At 38.0% G+C, this 26,321-nt stretch overlaps 1 protein-coding gene, 1 long non-coding RNA gene and 1 pseudogene across 4 annotated transcripts in view; 1 reads left to right on the forward strand and 2 right to left on the reverse strand.

Moving 5' to 3' along the window:
* The window catches only part of REV3L (REV3 like, DNA directed polymerase zeta catalytic subunit), a 153,098-nt gene that overhangs the window by 126,176 nt on the left and 601 nt on the right, over nucleotides 1-26,321 (reverse strand). The window lies entirely within an intron of this gene.
* Nucleotides 5,855-7,226, forward strand: LOC129150522 (40S ribosomal protein S6-like; annotated as a pseudogene).
* On the reverse strand, nucleotides 7,503-25,985 carry LOC129150440 (uncharacterized). 3 transcript variants are annotated; one of them, XR_008557187.1, is made up of 4 exons: nucleotides 25,715-25,985; nucleotides 24,208-24,299; nucleotides 17,063-17,190; nucleotides 7,503-7,647 (listed from the first exon to the last, which is right to left on the reverse strand). It is a non-coding gene; the product is annotated as an uncharacterized LOC129150440 (long non-coding RNA). The 3 variants fall into 3 exon arrangements; XR_008557189.1 differs by lacking the exon at nucleotides 7,503-7,647 and adding an exon at nucleotides 8,280-8,383; XR_008557188.1 differs by lacking the exon at nucleotides 7,503-7,647 and adding an exon at nucleotides 16,561-16,826.

A 26,321-nucleotide genomic window follows, 5' to 3' on the forward strand; every position in this document is an offset into this window, starting at 1 on the left:
CATGGGTGGTTGGCTGGCCGGCCCTGCCCCTGATCGGGGTTGGGGAGACGATATTGGGTGGGGCAAGGTGGGGGGAGGGGCTGTGGGAGGTTGGCTGGCTGGCCCCATCCCCTATTGGGGTGGGGGGTGTGATCAGGGGCAGGCCGGTCAGGGGGAGGGGCTGTGGGCCTATCCTGGTGGGAAGGGCTTATCAGGGGTGAGGCTGGCCAGGGAGAAGGGAGGGGGCATTTGGCCTGCCGGCCTGCTCTTGATCGGGGTGGGAGAGTTCGATCAGGGTCAGGCTGGCAGGGGGGAGGGGCCACGAGGTTGGCCGGCCAGCCCCACCCCCTGATCGGGCTGGTTTGCTGGCCACAGTGGGCATCATAGTGACTGGTCGTTATGGCCATTACGGTCGCTGGTTTTTTTATATATATAGATATTTTATCTTTATGACAGCCACAATCCTGTGCCATGTGTAGTGGTCCCAAAATCCAATCAACCCATTTTTAGTTGGAACAAAACTTATTATGAACTTATATGTTTTACTAATAATCTGAAAGATCTCTACTTGCCAAAAAATATGCTTCTATATTAAAGTTCCACCTTCTGAAATAGCAATACTTCAGTAATAGCAACAACAACCCTTTTCATTCTCCCTAAAAGATAAATTGCATCTTTATCAGGAAAAAAGAGAGTAGAATAAAAAGAAAAAAAACAGAACAAATCATACAGGGGCTATGAGACAATATCATTTTACAAAATGTTATTTAATTGATTTTTAGAGAGAGAGAGGGAGGGAGAGGAGAGAGAGAAACGTCAATTGATTGGCTGCCTTTTGCATGCCCCCTACTGGGAATTGAGCCTGAAACCCAGGCATGTGCCCTGACCAGGAATAGAACTGTAACCTTTTGGTACTCAGGCTGATGTCCAACCACCTGAGCCACTGGCCAGGGTGAGACAATATCTTATGGTCTAAAATACATGTAGTTGAAATTACAGAAAGAGAGAAAACAGGTCAAAAGAAATACATGAAAAAATATGGCTGAGAATTTTCCACATTAAATAGAAGAAATCAAGCCAAAGAACCAAGATGTCCAGAGATCATCAAACAAAGGAAAACAGACACATCATATTTAAAGGTAAAGTCACATTGTATCCAAAGACAATGACACACCATATCCAAAGACAGAGAAAAATCTTAATGACAGCCAAAGAAAAAAAAGAAATACTTTATGTACAGAAAATCAAAGATAAGAATTACAGTAAAAGTAAGCAAGACACTGTTAGAATTAGAATTACATCTTTTAAGTGCTGAAAGAAAAAAGACAATCCACAATTCTATACTCAGCAAAAATGTTTCATAAAAATAAAGGAAAAATAAAGTCTTTCAGAAAAACAAATGAGATAATTCATTACCACCAGACTTGCCCATAAAATGTTCTCCAGACGGACGGAATATGATACCAGACAGAAAATTGTATCCACACAAAGAATCAACACTGAAAATGACATAAATGAAAGTAAATATGTGTAACTTTATTTTTTATTGGTAATTGCTTTAAAAGATAAGTGTCTAAAACAAAAATAGTAGCAATTTATTTCTGTGTTGATAGCACAAATAAAAGTAAAATAAATGACAACAAAAGCACAAGAGAGGAGCAGGAAGAATTGGGAGTACACAGTTGTAAAGTACTTAAAGCTATGTGCTATTATATGATGAAAGACTGTGATTAGTTACAAACATATCTAATAAACCCTAGGTTTGCCACTAAAATAATTTCAAAAAAGAGATATAAATAAGTAAGCAAATAGTGGAAATGAGATAAAAAAAAAAATACCCAAGTAATCCAAAAGAGGACAAAAGAACAGAGAATAGAAAACAGCTTAATACAAGGATAGATGTTGGAAGCCGCCCATTGCCTTCACTAGCAGAGGCGTGGACAAGAAACCCGGAAGGCTGGTTAACCTTGAAGGCTCTGAAAGGTCAGAGCCAAGCACCCACTGTTTAGTTGAGACAATGGTAGCTAAAGCAACTTCCACCTTTTAGTTTTATGTATATCCTTGCTGATTGGTTATTATTGGAATTGCCTGCCTAAGGGCTATGGGTGTATCCCAAAACCTGAATAAAAGGGATCTCAAGGCTGGAGCAAAGCAGGGTCCTTCCCCTTGAGTTGGGCTCCCGCCTGGCCCCCAATATTCCCAAATTTATACTTTCTTGTTTAGTCTCTTTCATTTGTGTGCGGCCTCCTCCAGAACCCGAACCCTGAATCACGCGGGACGTGGGGGGGACACTCACAGATAGATTTTAGTCCAACCATATTACTAATTACATTAAATGTAAACAACCTAAACACAACAATTAAAAGACAGAGATTGTCAGACTAGATAAATAAATAAGCCCAACTAAATTATTCTGTCTACAACAAAAGCATTTTAAATTGGTTGAAAGAAAAAGTATGAAAAGGTATGTTGGGAGACAATTCTCCATGGGTCTCTCTTAGGTAGATGTCTGTGAATCTGCTTCTCAGTACTTGGCCAGCAACCATCTCTCCAGTTCCTCCTTATTAACAGGTAATAAAGTAGAGATCCAAGAATCTCATGTCTATTGCCAGCATCTATTAAATTTTTGGCAGGTTAACTTGCTAGTTTGTAAGAAGGTAAAAATCTCCTACCCTTCATAACTCTTTACATGATATACCATGTTATCAAAAGAAAGCTGGAGTGGCTATATTAATAACACACAAGGAAGACCTTAGAACAAGGATAATACCAGGGGTAAAGAGGCCATTTCATCATGACACAATAATCCTAAATAGATATGGGCCTAACAAAATTTCCAAATACATGAAGCAAAAAATGACAGAACTTAAAAGAGACATAGATAAATCCACAAATTGGAGACTTCAACACTCCTCTCTCAATATTTGGTAGAACAAGTAGATGATAAAAATATGGAAAAATTCAACCTTACTAATGAGAAAAATTATACAAACTCACAATGAGATACCATTTACACCTATAAGAATTTAAGACTTAAGAAGTCTGACAATTCTAAATGCTGATATGAACTATCAGAAGCCTCTACCATAAACCAATTTGAAAAATAATTTGGCATTACTTAATAAAGTAGAGATGTGCACAGTCAGCAATTGTCCCTAATCAGCACTTCCACCCATAGTATAACCATGATAAGTTTGTATACATATGCAGTAGCAGACATGTATAACAGTTTTCATAATAGCTGTTTGTAATTGGGGATAAAAATAAGAAACAACACAAATGTCCATAATAGTAGAATGAATAAATAAAATTGTGGTATAGTCATATAATGCAATACTATAGAGCAGTGAAAATAAATGAATCACAGCTTTTTATTCAACATGGAAGACTTCCAAAAACATAATGTTGGGGGGGAAAAGATTCACAGAGGAACAAATACACATAAATAGCTCCAAACAATAAAAATAACGCTAAACATTATATTGTTTAGGGAATATACCTATGAGGTAAAACTACAAAGGAAAGCAAGTAAATGATTAACCAATATTAGGAACCAAAATAGATAGGAGAGGAAGAGGCAGTTAGGGATTTCAAAGATATTTGTAATGTTCTATTTCTCATCCTAAATAGTAGACAGATGTTCTTTATATTATTTCTTAATCTATACATATTCTAGATATTCTCATATTTATTATATATTCATAGTTTAAAATTCTTATGAAGAATAATAATGCAGATTCACTCAGCAAACATTACAAGCAAAATAACAAAATGAAAAAGAAAACCATGATATATAAGTACAATGCCTCTTGTTAGGCTCAATTAGACACTGAGACTCACAAGACCCAAACAGGCTACATTAGATACTGGTTATACCTAGCAGGATATAAAACATGAAACATGCCAGCAAGGCAGTAACAGGTAGTTACTCTTTAGCAGGAGTCCTCATAGCAATTCAAGGGATATTCGCTTTGGCACTCCTGGGTAGGCAGGTCAAGAGTAAGAGGAATGCGATCACATGGATTGGTGTAGTAGCTATCCTACCTTAGAAGTAACAAATAGCCATCAATAGATCCAATCCCTCAGATACAGCTTCCTGAGACTTACAACAGGACTTGCTCAATTATAAAAGTTATCAGAGTTATCACACTCAGGGAAGCCCAAAGCTGTAATATCCCACCAGTATTTACAGTTCATATATAATTTATTAATCATGAGTCATTTTTACCAAAAGCAATGGTGCTAGGTTACACAACTGACAGTCTATCTTTATCAGGTTTCCAGGTGAATAAAGCTAGGAAGGCCAAAACTGACCAGAGAAAAGAAAAGCTATTATTAACTATACTCAAAACAAAAAGGGAGATTCAATTTAAAATGGTACTAAGCTAGTCATCTATTAATATAGTTCACTGACTCTAAGATGTCCATGATTATAAGACACTATTAATTTTTGCACTAAGAAATAAATGCTGCGCCCTAACCGGCTTGGCTCAGTGGGTAGAGCGTCGGCCTGCGGACTGAAGGGTCCAGGGTTCGATTCCGGTCAAGGGCATGTACCTTGGTTGCGGGCACATCCCCAGTAGGAGGTGTGCAAGAGGCAGCTGATGGATGTTTCTCTCTCATCGATGTTTCTCTCTCATCGATGTTTCTCTCTCATCGATGTTTCTAACTATCTCTTCCTCTCTCTCCCTCTCTGTAAAAAATCAATAAAAAAAAAGAAAGAAATGCTGCTAGATTATAAGATACATCCCAATTACTCAGTTATAAAAAATGGGAGGGAAATGTACTTCTTAGAATCAATGAAATACATAATAACCCATGTCCCAATTTTTCACTAAAATATTTAAGATATACAGCCCTATCTTAGACAAACAGTCTTCTCCAAAATAAACCAGATGCCTACTAAAAACTTTCTTAGATGTGTAAGGTTATATTCTCACTCAATAACTCTCTTCACCTATTCTAAAAACACAACTTCCAATTTCAACATAACTGATGGGGCATAGCTCTCTCCATCCTGGGTGTTACATTAGTTTCCATCACTGATGAAATCATCAAAAGTCCTAAGGACTTTTACAACCTGGAGACTTTCACGTAATATTCTGGTGAAACAAATACACACCACACTGTCTCAGGTTATCCAAGAATAAGTTCCCTTCTACAAAATAAAGAGACTGGAGACTATGCAGTGAGAACAGAGGAAAAACTCTTAAACTTCAATCTAGCAGAGGTGCACTGGATGAATGTTTTCATCTAAGTGGGCTGTGCACAATTATTAGCTTCATATATCTTGGAGGGCAATTCTATCAGATTATGAGTGAGAAATGAAGATGATTATATGGACTTCCCATACTCTGTCTACTGGCAAAACACCAGAACTGAATAAATAGCTTCTTGCTTACAGATGGTTAAGGATGGGACCTACACAAACATTCAGAAGCACAGATAAAACATCTTCTTAAAATGCCAAAGAAAATGATCTGTAATAATTTACATTGAGAAATGGAATACAGAAAGTATCTGCTGTGTGTTCTCAAGATACATGATAAAAAGTTTCCGTGAAACATTTTTTCATAAGGAAGATAATCAGTTAAAAAGAACATAAATAAATAAAAATACAATAGACATACGCAGACTATGATATAAATGGAACTCAAGAGATAAGAAAAAAAGAAAATACTATAAACAACAATAGCAAAACCCACACTCGATGAGAAATAGAACACTGCAGAAAAACATATCAGTAATTTAGAATATGAAAACAAAAATGTTCACCAAGAATGCAAAAGGACAAAGTTAAAAGTCAAAAGGAAAAGAGGTATAAAAAAGAAATGTGGCTCTTTTTATGGTACTTCAGGGGGTCAGCTGCTTCAGGATGAAGCTGAACATCTCTTTCCCAGGCACGCGCTGCCAGAAACTCACTGAAGTGGATGGTGAGTACCAGCCCTGTACTTTTTATGAGAAGTATATGGTCACAGAAGTTGCTGAAAAGCTCTGGGTAAAGAATGAAAGGGTTAATGTGGTTTGGATCAGTGAGGGGAATGACAAACAAGGTTTCCCCATGAAGTAGGGTATCTTGACCCATGGCTGTGTCCCATTGCTACTGAGTAAGGAGCATTCCTGTTATAAGAAAAGGAGGACTGGACAGAGAAAGCGCAAATCTGTTCAGGGCTGCACTGTGAATGCCAATTTCAGTGTTCCCAGCTTGGTCATTGCAAAAAAAACAAGGGGGTGGGGGGTTGCGGGGAGGGGACGATATTCCTGGTCTCACTGATACTACTACTGTAACTTGTCACCTGGGGCCCAAAAGAACTAGCAGAATCCGCAAATTTCTCTAAAGAAGATGACTGCTAGTACATTGTGAGAATGCCCCTAAACAAAGCAGGTAATAAACATTGGACCAAAACACCCAAGATTCAGCCTCTTGTTACTCCATGGGTTCCACATTACAAACATCAGTATATTGCTATAAAGAAACAACCTACTAAAAAAATAAGAGGTCACGGAATATGCTGAACTTTTAGCTAAGACAACAAAGGAGGCCAAAGAAAACACTAGGAACAAACTGCCAAGAAACACAGCCTGTCTTCTCTGAGAACTTCTACATCTAAGTCCAGTGATGGGCAACCTTTTGAGCTTGGTGTGTCAAACTTCGCCAAAAAACTGAGCATAACTCGGGTAGTGTGTCACTTTGAGGAAAAAACATTATTTCGCGATATTTATAGTTTAAATAACATAAATGTATAATTGTTATATATAATTGTATTTAATAAACCTCAGCGGCCGCGTGTCATCAGAAATGGCTACGCATGTCAGTGCTGACAAGCGTGTCATAGGTTCGCCATCACTGTCTAAGTCTGACTGCAATAAAAAATGAGATTTTATAAGAATAATACATAAATAAGACCAGACATCAAATCTCAAAAAATAAAAAAGGTGACCCAATCTACAAATAGAGATATTTTAAAAAACAAGCATAACAAATGGAATAGAAGCAATAATCAAAGGTATAACAGAAGAATAATACCCAAGTAAAAAGCACTAGCATTTCTATATCAAAAGGATTTTCTCATCTCAGTCAAAATTAAAAGACACCAGAATAATGTTTAGAGAATTTTAAAGGAAAAAGCCTGGGATACAAGAATATTCTGTATTGAGTTATGTTTCCATTAACACGTGAATGCAACAAAAAGTCATTTTCAGCTATTCAAGAATTCAGAAAAGTAATCCACATGAGCATCTCCTGAAAAATAGTACTTGATAACATATGAGGCAACGGAACTAAATCAAAATTGGTGTACTAGTTCATAATGCAAATTTTTTTCAATAGATGGAGTTACACATGTTGATATATATGCAATTTGATATGTATGCTATTTTGTTGTATTGACATCAAGCTTCAAAACTTCATATGTCAAATTTGCTGAAGGCATTAACATCATAGATATTTTTACACTTAAAAATGTTGAATTTCGTGCCAAAAAAAAGAGCATTTGCAGGAAGTTTTAATCTCATTACTTTATTTTGAAGAAAAGTGCTGCTTCAAGTTATCGTATACTTCGGGAAGCTTATGGTGAACATGCTCCATCTCAAGATACTTGTGAACGCTGGTTTAAATGCTTTAAAAGTGATGATTTCCATTTGGAAGACAAAGAATGTCCAGGTCAACTGAAAAAATTTGAAGACCAACAATTACAAGCATTACTGGATGAAGATGCATGCCAAACTCAAAAACAACTTGCAGAAAGATTAAACGTTGCTCAACAAACAATTTCCGATCATTTACAAGCAATGGGAAAGATTTTAAAGGAAGGAAAATGGGTGCCACATCAACTGAACGGAAGACAAATGGAAAACCAAAGTGTCATCAGTAAAATGTTGCTTCAACAGCATGAAAGAAAGTCTTTTTTGCATCGAATTGTGACTGGCGATGAAAAGTGGATTTATTGTGAGAATCCCAAATGCACAAAATCATGGGTTGATCCAGGTCAACCATCAACATCGACTGCAAGGCCAAACTGCTTCAGAAAGAAGACAATGCTCTGCATTTGATGGGATCAGGAAGGTGTGGTGTATTATGAGCTTCTAAAACCAAGTGAAACCATTAATACTGATCGCTAACAACAACAATCAATTTGAATCACGCTTTGATTGTGAAATAACCAGAATGGGCCAGAAGACACGGCAAAGTAATTTTGCTTCATGATGACGCACCATCACACACTTCAAAACCAGTTAAAGACACGTTAAAAGATCTTGCCTAGGAAGTATTAACCCACCCACCATATTCACAAGACCTTGCTCCTTCAGATGACCACTTGTTCGGATCAATGGCACATGCACTTTCTGAGCAGCACTTCAAAACATAGGAAGAAGTGGAAAATTGGGTCTCTGAATGGTTTGCCTTAAAACAAGAAAAGTTCTATTGGGATGGTATCCACAAATTACCTAAAAGATGGGGGAAATGTGTAGCTAGCGATGGACATTACTTTGAATAAAGCACTTGTGATATTTCTCTTGAAATTATTGTGTTTTCTTTGATTACAAAATCCGAATTATTAACTGGTATACCTAGTAAATGGTGTTGTCTAAATAGATCAGGGGTTATGCTCCATACCAAATTAATATGTAGAGTTGAGTCCGAATTGCTCTAATGAAGTTTAATACATAAGCTAAAAATTTTTTGAAAGAAATGATATACAGTTTAAAACATTCAACATTTATAAGTTAGTCTTAAAGATTAACTTGGAAAACTGAGTGATAAAAAGATAAACTAAGCTAAATTCTTTGTATTATCTATATATATAAAGGCCTAAGCGACCATCCAACTGTTTGCCTGTTAGCTATGACACGCAATGACCACCAGGGGGCAGATGCTCTGACCAGTAGAGGAGAGCCTGATTCCTTGCGGAATTGGCTGTGGGTTAGGTTGCTGCTGGGGCACTGTGGGCCCCAAATCTGCTTCACCTGCACCCTGGACCCAGAGAGGAGGGAGCCCAAGTCTGGGATGCATCACCTAAGAACTGCCCTTTCTCAATCCGGGACCCCTTGGGGGATGTCAGAGAGCCAGTTTCGGGCCGATCCCCACAGGCCAGGCCGACGGACCCCACTGGTGCATGAATCCATGCACCAGGCCTCTAGTATATAAATACTTTGTTCTTGAGTTTTCCTACAACTACATTGTTGTACATATGCTTTTAAAAATGATTTCTGTATCTATGTTTAAAAAAAAAGTCTATGCTGCAAACCCCTCCCCCCAAAAAAAGGAAAGAGTAAAGTAAAATTAAAAGGATTAAAAATAGTGATAGTTAATGACATATCACAAAATATTCAAACTAAAAAGAAACAGTAATAGTTTTGACATGGAATAAGAAATAGGATTCAAGAAAAAAAGAGCTAAAGGGTCTCTAGTTTGATAAAAGATTTCTACAGCTACTCAAAAGCAATCTAAAATTAGCTTTTATAGGTCTGCAACAGGACAAGTGTAAAACTTGAAAGCATTTAGAAACTTTTATGGCAATCTACCTGTTTAATATAATAATAATTTGTATTTTTCTTGTTGGTTTTTCTGTCTCTTCATTTTTTCTAGTTATTATTTTTAATGTATCTTAAAGAAGTATCAGAAATAATTCTTTACCACAGTTTGTAAAGAACTGCTTAAACACATATCCGTTATGAAATCTGATGTGCCAAATAACACATCAAAATATACAAAGTTCAAACAATTAGACATGCAAGGCAAAAATAAAGAACAAAAAAATTGCAAAGAATCTCATTCCATGACCAATTGAATTTTTTTAAAAAAGATATATAGAAGATGAAAACAAATTATAATCTGTCAAATTTTCTTTAGGAATTCATCCTATACTAGTATAATAAAAGGATAATATGCAAATAGACAGAACAGTAGAACAACTAGAACAACCAATCAAAGTGTAATCCTACATAATAAAAAGGTACTATGCAAATTAACCCTCACGCCCTCACTAGATGGCGGCTTAATACCAGGCAGGCAGGGGGGTTACTGAGGGACAACCAAATGACTGAACAAGCAGGCTGCGTGGGGTGATCAGGCCTGCAGGGGGGTTAGTGAGGGACGACCAAACGACCGAACAAGCAGGCTGCATAGGGCGACCAGGCTGGCAGAGGGGGATAGTTGGGGGTGACCAGGCCAGCAGGGGGGGGCAGTTAGGGGTGACCAGGTTGACAGGGGGGATGCAGTCGGGGGCGACCAGGTTGGCAGGGGGCACAGTTGGGGGTGATTAGGCTGGTGGTGGGGGCAGTTAGGGGCGACCAGGCCAGCAGAGCAGGGCAGTTAGGAGCGACCAGGCCGGTAGGGAGGGGGCAGTTGGGGGCAACCTGGCCAGCATTGGGGGGCAGTTAGGGGTGACTAGGCCGGCACACAGAGGCAGTGAGGGGCGATCAGGCCGGGGGGGGGGGGTACAGTTAGGGGCAACCAGGCAGGCAGGCAGGTGAGCAATTAGGAGCCAGCGACCCAGGATTGTGAGAGGGATGTCCCAGATTGGAGAGGGTTCAGGCTGGGTTGAGGAGACCCCCCCCCCCCGTCCCATGCACGAATTTCGTGCACCGGGCCTCTAGTATGCTAATGATATGCTAAGGCTGCTCAACTGCTCGCTATAATGTGCACTGACCACAAGGGGGCAGACCGTTGACGAGTTGCTGTTACATGTACTGACCACCAGGGGGCAGATGCTCCGACTAGTAGGTTAGCTTGCTGCTGGGGTCCGGCTGATAAGAAATGAGCGAGAAGGGACCCTCCCACGGTCCCTCCCCACCCAATTGTGCACCGGTGGGGTCCCTCAGCCTGGCCTACACCCTCTTGCAATCCAGGACCCCTTGGGGGATGTCGGAGAGCCGGTTTTAGCCCAATCCCACAGGCCACTCCTCTTGGGAGGTGCCAGATGCAGGGTTCATGGTTGGTGAGTGCTGCTGCGGCAGCGCGAGCCTCTAGCTATCGGGACAGATTGGGGGCGAGTCCGCAGCAGGCACAGTGGGGCTGGGATGAGCGGGAGCAGCTGGTAGGAGCTGCAGGCGGTGTTGGACTGTGGGTTTTGGCCTGATCCCTGCAGGCTACGCACAGGGACCCCACCCCTGCACGAATTCGTGTACCAGCCTCTAGCTTACTATAAGATGCCCTGTCAGTTTAATATCAGCTTTTCAGGAGGAAAAATTACTATAAAATGTACACATTATAAAATGTATTACAGCCTCAGAAATGTTTAAAAATGTTTTAAAGGATTAATCAAGGAAACAATATGTCAACAATTTAATATCAAATAAATGGAAAACTTTGTCAAAGAAACATTTATAAAGATATTGATGATATAACTCTAAAGAACACCTCAATAATTTTGAAAAATTAAAAACTATGCAAAGTATGGCAAAAACTGGCTTTCAACCATTGCTTACTAAAAATCACTTAAGGATTCCTGTTTTTTGTTGTTGTTTTGTTTTTGTTTTATTTTTTATGCTGCTGGGCAAAATTATGTATGAAGGGCCTGCCAACTTTGAAGACTAGGAAAACAAATTAAGTGGCTCAAAACATGCTAATCTATCTAGCCTCCCAGTTTTCTGATCTCCTTTTATAAAGAAGTCAAAGGAAGAACTCAAAGTATTTCATGTCAGATGCTACTCAGATCACACATGCCTCTGCTATCCTCTCTCCCTAGCTCCCTACAATCTTATTTAAAATGTAGGATATTATTTAGGTAGTAGTTAACATTAGTGCTTTCTCAAAAACCTCACAGTCTCTTTCTCTATCTTTCTTCTATGGGGCCCACTGGCCTAATCAACCCAGCCTAATATAGTGACATGGTTAAAGCTGACTGAATAAAGGATTATATACAACTTAGAGGCCCGGTGTACGAATTGATGGATGGGTGGGGTCCCTCAGCCTGGCTGGTGATTGGGGCTGATCGGGGCCAGCTGCCCAGGGGGAGGGACTGCGGGCTGATCGGGGCTGGCTGGTCGGGGGGAGAGACCGTGGGAGGTTGGTTAGCCACAGGAGGTTGGCTCTGGGAGCACACTGACCACCAGGGGGCAGCTCCTGCATTGAGCGTCTGCCCCCTGGTGGTCAGTGTAAGTCATAGCTACCAGCTGGTTGTCTAGTCATCTGGTTATAATGGCCGCTTAGGCTTTTATATATATACTAGAGGCCCAGTGCACGAATTCATGCATGGGTGGGGTCCCTCTGGGTGGCTGGCAAGGATTGGGCCAAAACTCGCAGTCCGACACTGCCTGCAGCTCCTACCTGCCGCTCCCACTCATCCCAGCCCCACTGTGCCTGCTCCAGGCTCACTCTCAATCAGTCCCAATCCAGAGAGGCTCGCGCTGCCGCAGCAGCGCTTGCCAGCCATGAGCCCAGTGTCTGGTGCCCTTCCAAGGGGAGTGGCCTGCGGGATCGGGCTGAAACCGGCTCTCCAACATCCCCCGAGGGGTCCCAGATTGTGAGAGGGCACAGGCCAGGCTGAGGGACCCCACCGGTGCATGAATTCGTGCACTGGGCCTCTAGTATATATATATTAGGGGAGGGACCGTGGGAGGGCCCCATCTCGCTCAGTTCTAATTGGCCAGACCCCAGCAGCAAGCTAAACTACTAGTCAGAGCATCTGCCCCCTGGTGGTCAGTGCATGTCATAGCGACTGGTCGACCAGTTGACTGTCTGCCTCCTGGTGGTCAGTGCATGTCATAGTCAGTGGTTGAGCAGCCTTAGCAGAACATTAGCATATTACGCTTTGATTGGTTGTTAAGTTATTCTGCTGTTCTGTTTATTTGCTTATTACCCTTTTATTATATAGGATATATAGGACAGATTAGAGCACTGTACATGTTATAAAACTCAAAGCAACATTAACAATTTATTCTATATGATGAAGTATTTTCCACCTATGCTATACAGTTTTATCATCTAAAAAGCTCTCCAAAGGATAATCCTACTTCTTGGACTGTCTGTCAAAAGGAGTGGCCCTGGAGGGTGTGGCTCAGTTGGTTGGACGTTGTCCTGAATGGAAAGGTTGCCATTTCATTCCTGGTCAGGGCACCTGAGGAACTACAGGCTCAAACCTAGGTAGGGGGCATGGGCATGTAGGAGGCAGATGATGAATGTTTTGCTCTCTCTCAAAATCAAATAAAAAAAAAAAAATCTTTTTTTTTTTTTTTTAAAGGATTGGTCTCACGATAGAACCAAAACCAGAAGAAAAAAAAAGTAAATCAAAGATAGGATCCTTTTGAAACTGTTCATTTGAAGTCAGGGTTTTAAAAAATTAGTTCTCTAAATATGATGTGAGAAAATCAGGATATTTTTCTTCCATACCTAATATTTAAAATTAACTTAAACTAAATGTGATTTAAAGCCTAATTTAAGATATAAAAGCTCTTTATAAAATAAAAAGAAGTTGTTTAAACAAAAAATATTTACCATAAGAATAAACAAAATGGGAGCCGAAACCGGTTTGGCTCAGTGCATAGAGCAATGGTCTGTGGACTGAAAGGTCCCGGGTTCGATTCCGGTCAAGGGCATGTATATTGGTTGCGGGCATATCCCCGGTAGGGGGTGTGCAGGAGGCAGCTGGTCGATGTTTCTCTCTCATCGATGTTTCTAGCTCTCTATCCCTCTCCCTTCCTCTCTGTAAAAAATTAATAAAATATATTTAAAAAGAAGAAGAAGAAACAAAATGGGAAAGATATTTGCAACTCAATACAGAGAGACCAATTTTTCTAATATCTGAAGAGCCTCATGGAATTAAAAAGCAAAAGACCAAAAGGTAACAGGTAAATGGGTGAAAAATGAACAAGTAGTACATTGAAAAGGAAATACAAATGGCTTTCATCCATATGGAAAGACACTCACTCTCATGCATAATAAAAGAAATGCACATTAAAACTTTACTGAGATCCATATTTTTATCTATTAATTGGCAAAGATCAAAGCATTTGAGAACATAATTTTGGTGAAGACACGAAAAAAGTCTCATATTGCTGGTGGGAGTACAGATCGAAACAATCTTGTATTAGTTTTTCCTCACTTGATGAAATCCTTGTAAGACATTTAAAAAATGCAGTACATGAGATACTGAGCCTAGTATGGGCTGTTGGTCATTTAAAAAAAAAAAAAAAAGAACCTGTTACAACTGTCTGCTTTTATAGAATTGTTTATATAATAAAACAGACAGGTAGGCAAGTTTAAGTCTTGCTCCATCTGCTGCTCACCTTGGATACCTTACTGTGTGCACTTACTGGGTGCTCAGTAGATACTTGTTGAGTGAATGGGACCAGTAATGATGCTAAGGGATGATGAAAATGAAATAAACAAGAACAAATAAACTAAATAAACTAAATTTACCTGAACTGTTGAATAAATTGCTTACAGGGCACTGTCACAATGGCAAATGTTTCCTGAAAAATGAGTCAGCCAGAAACAGTAGTATAGTCGATTGTTGCAGTAATAGCCCCATAATGAGTCAGTCACGTGCTCTTACAAAACCTCTCCCACACTGACTCTGGGCTTGGCCATGTGACTTGCTTTGAACCATGGTACAACAAACTATATGGGTCTTGCCTTCACTTTCTTCTCCTGTAAACCCTAGTACTGCCTCCTGATGAAGGGGAGCCTGCTAGAGATACATCCAACAACACCCCAGCCAACAGGCAGCACTGATATCCAGACCCATGAGTAAAGCCATCCTAGGCCAATTAGCTTCCAACTGACCTATCAGTTAATTGCATCACATAAGCCAGCCCAGCCAGAAGCAGGAACAGAGAGCTTAACCGAGCCCAGCCCAGATTCATGGGCTAAAAAATGTCTACTATCTTACGCCACTAAGTTTTGGAGAGATTATAATGCAAAAACATACAAGTTGGGAGGGGGAAAAGGATTGGTGGTCAAGGAAAAGTTTTGCTTTATCTGTTTGTTTTTAAAATTTCACAATGAGAAAATATTCATATACTACTTATCTAATTAAACTAAACTTATAAAATACTTTATATCACATTGATATAAAAGTCCTACCATTACCTTAAAAAGACATATACATAAAACAAAGTAATTCAGTCCAAATGGGAACATGAATTTGAGGAAACATTAACGTTACTCAGAAGAAGAAAAATGGGTCAGTACAGAGTACCAGGGTATATTAACATACAAAAAAAGTGGTAAGAAAAGATGCATGGTCAGTCATGTCTCAATAATGACTATTATCAAATTCTGGAAGTATTGCTTCTTCACTTCTGTTTAGGCAGGTAATGACCATTTAATACATGTTTCCTCATTTTAATCCTCACATGCTATGAAATAAACATATGCTGAATAACTTCAGGCAAAAGTTAATTGACCTATCCATGCCTCATTTCCTCAATTGTAAAATGGGAATAACAGTACCTATTTTATAGAGTTGTTGCAAAGAGATTAAATAACTTAAAACAGGGCATACCGGAAGGGCTCTATAAATGGTTTATCACCTCTGTTAGTAAAATGATGTAAAATTACGGTCTTTTGACTAACCTGACTTCTATTTTAAAATCACTGAGCATCATCAACCAAGGAGTGATCATCAAAATTAATTCAAAAGTCTTTCTAATGACTTAATAAAAAAAGAAAAAGAAAAAACGTTATTAAAAAACAAAACAAAATAAAACCTGAATATATATGTAGAAAAAATATGATGAAGAGAATTAAAACTCCAGGCAATAATGAATTCACTCAGTCCACATTCCACAATCCAGGTTTAAAAACCACAGGCTTCCAATTTTTGTGTGTGTTACCATTTCACAAAAGGCAAAAGCAAGAAGACAACACACACTATTTACTATGACCACTGGCACACACACTTTCAATACATTCTACCATCATGTAAAAAAAAAAAAAGAGGGCATTATTCATGTCTTTGGAAAATAAGGTTCTTTCACAAGATATTACACTTAACCTAATCTGCAGCACTGGAAAACTGTAGTTACTCCTTGATCAATGGCTTACCCTGGCCCTTCTTCAAGGCAAGATCAGGCCTGGACACTTGTGTGTGTGTGTGTGTGTGTGTGCCCGTGCGCACGCACGCGCAAGTGTGTGTAAAATCAACAGTTAAATTAAAAAAAATCAAGCCTGGGTGGGGTACTTATAAAAAAATCAATTTTAAAAAAAGTGTTTCAAACAGGTAATTACATGGCCTGTAGACATGTGAGTCAGTGACCGACTGTAAAAAGCCTTATACCACAATGTGCAGGTATTTTAGTTTGTCCTATTGTAAGGGATGAATACATGCTACAAAAATTCCATTTTTCATTTCAATTCAAGTCAAACTTTTCCTTTAAGTGAAGTAAAATATATTTTTAAAATTTTTTTGAATTTATTAGGGTGACATTGGTTAATAACATGTTATAGGTTTCAAGTGTACAAATCTATAGCGTAAGTATACTGTGTTGTGTGTTCAAAAGTCAAACATTTTAAAGAGTGCTTACTATATACAGAAGTAATGCAGCCAATTCGGGCTTTAGAAGGGTAAAGTAACACTTATGTTACTATATATATAGGGTGTCCCAAAAAAAGTATACACACACTTTGAATAATTATAAAGGCAGTATTTATTAAAATACATTTCATTTTCAAAATTGAGCCATCAGCTGTCAAAGTGTGTATACATTTTTTTTTGCTGATAATTGTATTTAATCATAATAATCCAAAGAGGTAGAAATAATCAACTAACTTTACAGAGGTGGAAATTAAGATTCACAGAAATAAAATAACTTTTTCCCTTATCTCTGAGCAGTAGACAGCAGTGTGGAGAGTACTAGGGGGTGCCAGGAGGCACTTCTGGGTAGTGCCATGTGACTTATTCCTACAGACAAACACAACACCCAATGTAGTAAGTCCTTTATCAGCAATATGAAAGGGGGCTAGGACTATGGGAAACTAAAAAGAAAATCTTTTAGGAATGGGCAAAGGAGTCACAGAAGGCTTTAAAGAGGTTGACATTTGAACTGTCACTTTAAGGATAAGTAGGATTCATCAATTTCAATGCCAAGGCTCACCCCCCCCTCATCCCCAATATATTAACCAAAATAAATTACTTACTTGAAATTGAGAAAAACAATTTTGAGAGAAATCTTCCTCAGATATATTACTCCATAGTTTTAAAACAAATAATATGATGACAGTTTAATTTTTAGGTTGCTTTTATGTGGCTTGTCTTGGTTTTTATTCTGAAATGAAATTTAGATTAGTCATTTTCTTGTTCTGAGAAACTAGGAGTATGCCAACATGTTTTAACTTCACAATTTTTTCACATATCAACATGTATTCTTACAAAGTCTTTCATTTCATCTTCTCAAACAAAATCTAATTTAATATATAAATTACTTTGAAGTGTAAATATATATACAAAATAAGGTAGTTCTTTTAATTCTTGTTATACTTCCTTGGTAAATGTAATAAATGGAAGAAAAATAGAAAATTCTTATTATATTGTTATATATTACACAAACATTTTTGAGGTAACACACTTTCTTCTTTTTTTTTAATCGTTTATATAGTAAATGCTCTTTCAATCCAAAGGAAATGAAAAAACTTTCCCCAAGGAAATTGACCTCAAATTTTTAGTATTTCCCACAACTATCATCTAAAAAGAAAATAGAATTGGAAAAAAATAAATCCCTAAATTTCCCAATGACAATTACGACTCCTTTTTCTCAAAATTTACTTTGCTAGGCATATATTCAATTTCTGCTGCAGAAAACAGTCCAGTTTGCCAGTACTAATTAAGCAATAAAATATTTTTCATTAAAAAATGAAATATTTAAAAATCTATTGAGAACTGGAAGAAACACAGATCATCTGGAAAACTTAAAAGGAATGACCCTCCAAAAACTGAAAAATACCACCCACACACCAAAAGGTCAGACTGTCATTAGAGGATTTTACTTATAATTTATTTTTGTCTCAAAAATGCATCCATTTTATGTTTTTTTTCCCTTTTAATAGCCTAAGACACCTACTCCTGCCTTATTTGTATCCTACCTTAGAAACTACAAATTAACACAATTTACCCAAAGTTACTCCTAGTATGTCTTCTATTAGTATCACTGTGGTGTTAAAATGGCAAACAGGTACCAAAGTGACAATATACCACACCGTATACCATATTTTACCTAGGGCTAATGGCAACATTCTTTGAAGCCTATTTAATCCCAACCAACCTACTTAACTCCAAATCATCCTCCACTCATATTTTAATACAATCACAAGCAAAACAAGAGAAAGTTTAATATTAGCAAAGGAACTTGAAAGGTTTCCTGATAGGAATGCCCTTTTTCTTTGGAAAAAATTATACATACAATTCTAGTATCAATTTTTATGTATCTTTCCTAAATTCCTCTTGCTATAATCTAACCTTTATTATTATTTTTAAAGACAATAGCTACAATTATCATAACAAATCATACTATAACCTATTCTGTAGGGAGATTTCTAAGCACTATTGGGCATAGTAGGCCCTTAAAGATTTCTAAGCTGTGTACATGCAGTTTCTCTAAAGTTCTGTATATTCATCTTTCAGCTATCAATGTCTTCCTCCAATTAACTCTCAGGTTTGGCGGGCCAGTGTGAGGCAGTGAAAGCTGAGAGTTAAAAACCTCAGTTTTCAGCCCCAGCCCCACATCAACCAACTATATAGGACACTGGACAAATCCCTGTGCTTACCTAGCTAGATTTCAGGGTTTTTTGGTATAAAGTAACAGTATTTAACCAGAAAAGTGTTTCCCAACCTTTTCCATATTGTAAATAATATTTGTTGAGCATACTGGCCAACAGGAGGGCATGTGGAGGAATCGACACAGTGCTTGGTGAAAAAAAAAAAAAAAGCCTCACATTTTTAATATAATTATAGAAGAAAAAGTTTAAATGAAGTTTGTAATAATATGAATTAATTTAAAATCCAACCTTTTCCACATCAGGAACAATATTTCAAAATAACAATGATGCTTCATTTTTGCAGAACACAGATGCACTATTAGGCAGTCACCCTGCAGCAAGCTAAATGACAAATCAGACACACATAGCTAGAAGGATCCAATTTAGGCAAATACAGAGTCAGGCCAAGAGCTGGTCCCCTCTGGATAACATTCCTGCCACGCTGTCTTCTCATCTCAGTGGGCTGCACCTTGCACTGGGTGACATGCTACAAACTCCGGTAGCAGCTCCAGGATCCCTTCTCCATGAGAAGTAGCTACACACTGTGTGGTTGGCTAGATTCCCAAAAATAAAGCACCTCCTTTAATGCACTTAAAATATCAAAAGGAGCAGAAACTGCTAGCTGCTTATCATGCTATCTGCTTACAAGAACCTCACAGCCTTCCTTCAGATCCTACTCTGCTAGAGCCACCCTCCAAGTAAGCCACATAACATCAATTGGAAGCTCTGAATTAGAAGACCTCTAGCAAAACCTAAAATTAAACAGTATTGCAGTAATCATTTAACAACTATTACAACTACGTGTAAACAGTTGAAAATGATTTTATTTTTGTTCTTCCATACCAATTCCTGCAAGCACAACATAATTTAAAAGTTAACTTTCAATAGATATTACATGCACATGGTAAAAATTATTCAAAAATTACCGAACAGTATACTAAAAGAATTTAGTCTCCCACCTTTGTCCTCTAGGCCACCAGACCCCCTCACTATTACCAAACTCTTATGTATCCTTTCAGAAATGTATTATTTTATATTTATAATATATATTGATATTTACATGTAAATATGGTTTTAAAAACCACTCAAATGGCATGATACTATACATGAAGTCCTGCATCTTGTTTTTTTCCCCCCTCTTAATATATCTTAGATGTGACATCATAGCAGTACACATAGTATTGCCTCATTATTTTTAAGAAATACTGCCTAGTATTCTATTGAATAGACATACCATCATTTACTTACCCATTCCCCTACTGATTTATGTTTAGGCTGTTTCCAATCTTTTGCAATGACAAATAATGCTGCCACAAATATTCTTACATGTTCATTTGCTACAATCTTTTAGAAGATAAAATTGTTGAATAAAATTACTAATGCAAAAATATATGTGCATTTTTAATTTTGAAAATGATTTCCAAATTACTTTCCATAGAAAATGAGCACTTCATATTCCCACCAGCAATTTATGAGAATGTCCATTTCCCCTTCCTCTGACACTCCCCAAGTTACACTATGTAACCAATCTTTCTTAATTTGATAGGTAATCAAAGGTATGATATAGGTTTCATTTACATCTTCATTATAAATAAAACTGCACATCTTTTTATGTGAATTCTCTTTGCTTCTTTTTTTCTATTGGATTATTTTCTAGGAGCTCTTTATATATTAAGAGGAAATTAGTTCTTTGTGAAAAGTGTACAAATAAGATTTACTAGTCTGTTTCTCTTTTAACTTGATTTTTTTTCTCTATATAGAATTTTATTTCTATGTTGTAAAATTCAGCAATATGGCTTCGGTTCTACTTCATACTTTGAAAGGCTTTCACTGTTCCTAGATTATATTAAAAATAATTATCCTACATTTTTTGCTTTTCTTATTTAAATCTTTTGATTCATCTGGAAGCCAACTCCCCCATATCCCCCAGATGACTAGCTATCTCAACACTGTTTACTAAGTAATTCTTCTTATCATATACTAAGTTTATATATATATATTTCTGGTCTCTGCTCTGTTTCATTGCTGTCATGTGCCAAAACCACACTACTTTTCAAAACATTTAAAAATCAGTTTACATATAAATGAGTATAATAAAACCAGAAATTACTGGCCTACTTTAATATAAGAATCATTCTGCAGTTTCTATGTTGAATTTATATAATCAAGTTAGACACTATAATCATGCAATTATGCATTTTGGTTGATACTTATTTTGGTGCTCAGTGTGAACCTCAATTTCTTTTTTTACTACATAAATAGGAACCATATCTAAAATATCAGTTCTTCCTTAATTTTGTACATGTTCAATTTTTTATTAAATTGTAAAATCAACACATGTTCTCTGTAGAAAATCTGAAAAATACAAAACACACCTCCCAGAGATAAACAAACTTTACATTTTGGTGTATTTTTTCTGCATACTTAATAAATGACTATTTTGTAAACTGATTTTTCCACATAATATATTGACAGCATTTTTCCATATTGTTTTATATTCTTCTAAAACATTATTTTAATGACATAAATTTTATTATATGAATATGCCCAGTTTGTGTAACCATTTCCCAATTGTTGGACATTTGGGGTTGTTTTCTGTGATGACTATCATCTATTGACTAATTCCTGCAACAAATGCTTGTTTCAAGCATGTAGTAAGCTTTGACTATATAATGGCGAGCAAAAATGAACACAAAACCAGCATTTAGGGAAGTTATGGGGGGGGGGGGGAAAGACATTAATCTCCAACATATTATAAAATTACAACTATAGCAAGTGTTATGAAGGAGAGTTTACGGAGTTTTGAGAGTCTATAATAGGGAAGGCTTCCCTGAGGAAAGATAAATCAAAGTACAGGTGAAGGAAAAGGAAAAACACTCTAGGCAGAGGGAACAGCAGGTACAAAGTCCTCATTGTGGGAGGGAGCATGGCAAGAATAAGGGACTGAAATAAGGACAATAAGGCTGGAACACAGAGAGCAAGGTAAGAGGAACATGGCTCAAGTCATGACTGAATAGAAAGGTAGGGGCCAGATTATGCAAGACCTTATAAGACATGTAGATGCCACCACACAAGATAGGTAGCTTTGTCCTTATCCTAAAGGCAATGGAAAGCTACTGAAGCCTATCAAGTGGTAGGTGATATAATCAGGTTTGTATTTTGAAAAGATCCCTCTCATTACAATGTAGAGAATAGACTAGAAGGGAACAGAATGGACTGGGGTAGGCCAAGATTAGGAGGCTATTGTTGCAAATGCATCCCCAAAAAAGCTAGTTTAGACTAGGGTGGTAATGAATAATGAAAAGTACATAGATTCAAAAGATAATCAGACTTTGCCCAAAGATATACATAGATTAAAATCCCTAAAACTGAAATTATTGGGTCAAAAAATAACATTTCAAGGATTCTGACATGCATTGCCAAGCTGCCCTGCCAAGAGCAATTTTCATTTCATTTGTAAATTACCTTGTATCTGTTCCTCTATCAGAATTTTAAAATTCTTTTAAAATTCCTTTAAAATGACTTAATCCATACTTCCTTCAGGAAGCCTTCCCTGACTCCCCTTTTTGCCACCAGAACATGTCACTAATCATGTCCTTCTTTGAGGCCTGGCTCTTATACACATGTCTACTATATTCCAAACTATGCTTGAGTTATGTCTACAAATCCATCATCTCTACCACATTGTAAGCTTCTGGAGGGTAAAAGTTGTTCAAAACAACTCCACCTAAAAAAATAGCTCAATATTACACAGCAGGTTCTCATTAAGTGTTCACTGAATGAATGGAATTGCGTATTACCAGATTCTACTGTGTCCATAGACTTAAGAGGGCTCCTGATTAAGCCTTTGATTTACTGATTGTTACTTTAAATCAAATATAATACAGAAAGCTAATAAAATTTTCTTCTCAGCACTTCAAATACCTACTAAATAAAGCGACTAATTTTGTTTGTGGCAAATCACTAAATCTCAGTAGTACTCATCTTTCTAATAATTATATCAAATAGGTATTATATAACCTTAAAATATATTTAAATGGTTTAGCAAAAAGAGGCTATGAACAAACAAGACTGTATTAGAGAAATTATTTATAATTTGAGTTGATAAATGCCATAGCTTTAAAAACTGTAGTCATCTCAAACTTCTTTAATAATCCACAAATTTACCAAAAAACTGAGGTTATTAAGCAACTACATAAATTATAGAGCATTTCAGAATTACCAAGTTCTTACGTTGAAACATCTGATTTCATGTTTTACAGTTAGCATCTACCAGAATTTTCACTAGCTGGAGAGACTTGGGGGACTGGCAGAGTTCTTACAGTAATCTTAAAGACAAGCAGCTCCCTCTATCAGTCTGTTCGGCCTACTTTAATTGCTTTGTGAACATCTCACTCACACTATACTCACCTATTTACTCCTACTCTGCATCTCAGCAGGAAAGCTTTCTGAAAGTGTAATTCTGTTTAACTTGGTGCTGAGAAAGAAAACGAGAGAGAGCCATCTAAACTCAACATATATCCAGCAACTAAGCAAGAGTTGGGATGTGGAAACTGGAAGATTCCCATATCCACCTGAGTCAGCTCCTCACAATGAAGCCTGAAAAAACACTGTCTTGTACTTAAGTTATTTATAACCTTACTTCCCTCCATTAATCAAGCTACCAAAATGCTGTTATACTACTCAATACATTGTTATGTCAAAACAATGTTTAAGACACTTAAAAAACGACTAAAAGAAAGGCAGAAGAGGTTTGTTTTTGTAAGTAGTAGTAATAATTCCATTCCACTCAGATGAAGAAAATTTAACTGATTCTCTCAGGTATCAATTCAGTCAACAAGGTTTAAATCAGTAAGGATTTATCATTCAAATTTGAATATGCCACTTTTTAAATACTTTTTCTAATTTCACAAACTTAAGATATGGGAGCTTTTAAAACTAAGACATTTAATTTATTTCTTAAATTATTTAAGATATGCACTTAAAAAAACAGGACAATCAGGTCAACTGGACTGTTTTCTAAAGCAGAAAAATACTTTTCATGCAATAACAGAAAAACTGAACTAGTAAAAATGTAATAAACCAATCAGGTCAGAAATTATAATATAAATATGAAATCACCACTTTTGGGGGAAGAAAATTTCTCTGCTGCCGTTTTTAGGATCTCATTTGTAAAGCAAACTTGAGTTCTGAAACACCTTGTCTCCAAACCAAGATAAAGAATTAAGGACTTCCAAAATTAATTACTACATATGAGACTTAAGTATGGTACTTTATTAACATAGGTTTATCAAGTGTTACACCTTTTTGTTAATTTACTAATTCATAAATCTATAAACATAGTTTGTACTTTCAAACAGTGTCTTCATTAAAAATTGTAGCATTCAGACTTTTACTAAGCCAGACTGACCTCCCTTTTTTATTAATTATTTTCAAATTTTATTTTATTGGGTAGCCTGGAATAGTTTTCTTTGGAGAAAGAATTCAGAATCAGATAATCACACAGTTTTTGTTTATTAATTAATACTAACTTTACTGGGAGTTTTGGACATGTTAAAAATGCAGGCTTGATTTCTGAAAGCTGTAAACTCTAAATGTATTCCAGTGACTTCAATTTTTTCACCTGTTGAGAAAAAAATTTTTTTAACTATACTTACAGCAAATTCAATGTGATAATCCTTAACAAGTTGAAATATGGGTTTCTCTGTAGCAAGTTTTATATTCTCAATATATGTACAAAAAAACCTTACTTTTATATTCATTTATATTATATATTTCAAGATGTATTTAACAAAACAGTATGGGTTTTTTGGGGGGTGGGGTGCGTGTAATTTACTGTAAGATGTCCAGAAGATATAAATATTTATCATAAAGTAGTTTACATGTATACTTCTTAAATACTGAGAAACACGAAAGTACAACATTCTTTACTTAAAGAATGCTTTTTCACGTAATAGAATTATTGCTAGCTCATAGTAAAATTTATTTACTTCCACAAACAAAACTTTTCTATAAAACAGAGCTTGAAAATCACTGAGGGATACATAATTAATGACTTGTGTGTGTGTGTGTGGGGGGGGAACATGTATAGAAAAGTATTCCAATCATGCAAACTGCAATACACAGAAATGCCACGGTATATCCTATGAACATGTCCATTTATAATTTGGAAATCTGGCTGAACATAGCTGTATCAACGTCATTATGTTATTCTTTCTCTGCATCTGAAGAACAAACAGTATATTACACTGAAATTTCAATTAGACACAAAGACCATACCACTACCTTCAAAAGAGCAGAAAATCTATCCCTCAGAACACATTTTTATTGCCTCCATTTTCCAGCCTCCAAAGTTTAGAGTGTTACACTTCCAACAAATTGTTAACAGCACTCAAATTCCCCATCTTGCAAGGTCCTTATCACCAAAATCTTCTTCACTATTTTAAAAAGAAATACTCTACCAAATCACACCTACAACCTTGGCATTTTTAACAAAGAGAATTCCCATGAAAAGATAACTGCTTGGAATGAGAGTGCTTGTGTGGGGGAAAGGAGCGCCAGGATGGTGGCAGTCCACAGAAACGGTAGTACGATGAATGGCTGATTAGGGCGAGGAGGAGCATCAAGTGGGAATTGCTATCTAAAACCCCACAGGACAACACACAGCTAGAAGACCGTCCCTTTCCGAAGGCAGCTCCATTATTTCATGCAGGCAGTTCAAAGCATGTTAGAAAAGCAAAACAACTCAGCACAGCTTGCAAATTTGGCCACTGTCCTATTTATATTTTCACAAACCTCCCCCCCCCACCACCACCACCAAAGCTTGAGAAAGTAGCCTTTGTCTGTCCCCACCTCGTTCTTCGAAATAGTTTTGTTGTTGTTGTTTTAAATATACGTGCGTGTGAAATGTTTGTGCTGCTCCGCACAGCTTTGGTCCCTAACAAATGGACGCTGTGGAGCGAGAGGTTTCACCCCAGGGCACCCTAAACCCGCCTTTCCTACTTCCCACGGACGCACGTCCCCCCGAAGGCACTGCACCTGAAGACGCGGCCCCGCCCCCAGACCGGAAGGCTGCAAACTCCAAGGAGTCACGACCTACACACGCGGCCAGCGGAGCCACACCGTCCCTTCGCGGAGAGAGAGGATCTGGCCCCAGGCGCCACTCTCCAGCCGACCGCATCTCCGGGAGGGGCCGGGGAGAGGCGGCGACGCGGAGCGACCGACAACAGAGCTGACACTTCCCCGCTCCTCCCAAAGCCATCTCCAGAGAGGGGCACTGGGGGGGGGGACGCCGGGGGAGTTCGTGGTCCCGCTACGACCGACCTCGGAGCGGGGCCCCGGGAACCCGTTCCCGCAGGTCGTGGCGCGGCCGGCCACCTGGCCCGGCCTCCGGGGCCAGGGCTCCAGGGTTCGCGGGCGCTCACTTCCCCCGCCGCGACCCGGAGCGTGGGTCCCGCACGCCGCCGCCGCGCGCAGTGTAAACACTAGGCGCCCGCCGCCTGCCCTCCGGGGGGGTGGGGGGCGAGGGGGGCGCAGCGCTCCCGCCGATCCACATTGTTGCGCCTCTTGTCACGCACGGAAGGAAAGGCGAGGGCGGAGGGGAGGGAGACGCGGCACAGCTCCGCGGAGAGGGCCGGCGGCGAGC

Source organism: Eptesicus fuscus, chromosome 10, assembly GCF_027574615.1.
Source record: "Eptesicus fuscus isolate TK198812 chromosome 10, DD_ASM_mEF_20220401, whole genome shotgun sequence".
In the NCBI taxonomy this organism is placed as follows: Eukaryota; Metazoa; Chordata; class Mammalia; order Chiroptera; family Vespertilionidae; genus Eptesicus; species Eptesicus fuscus.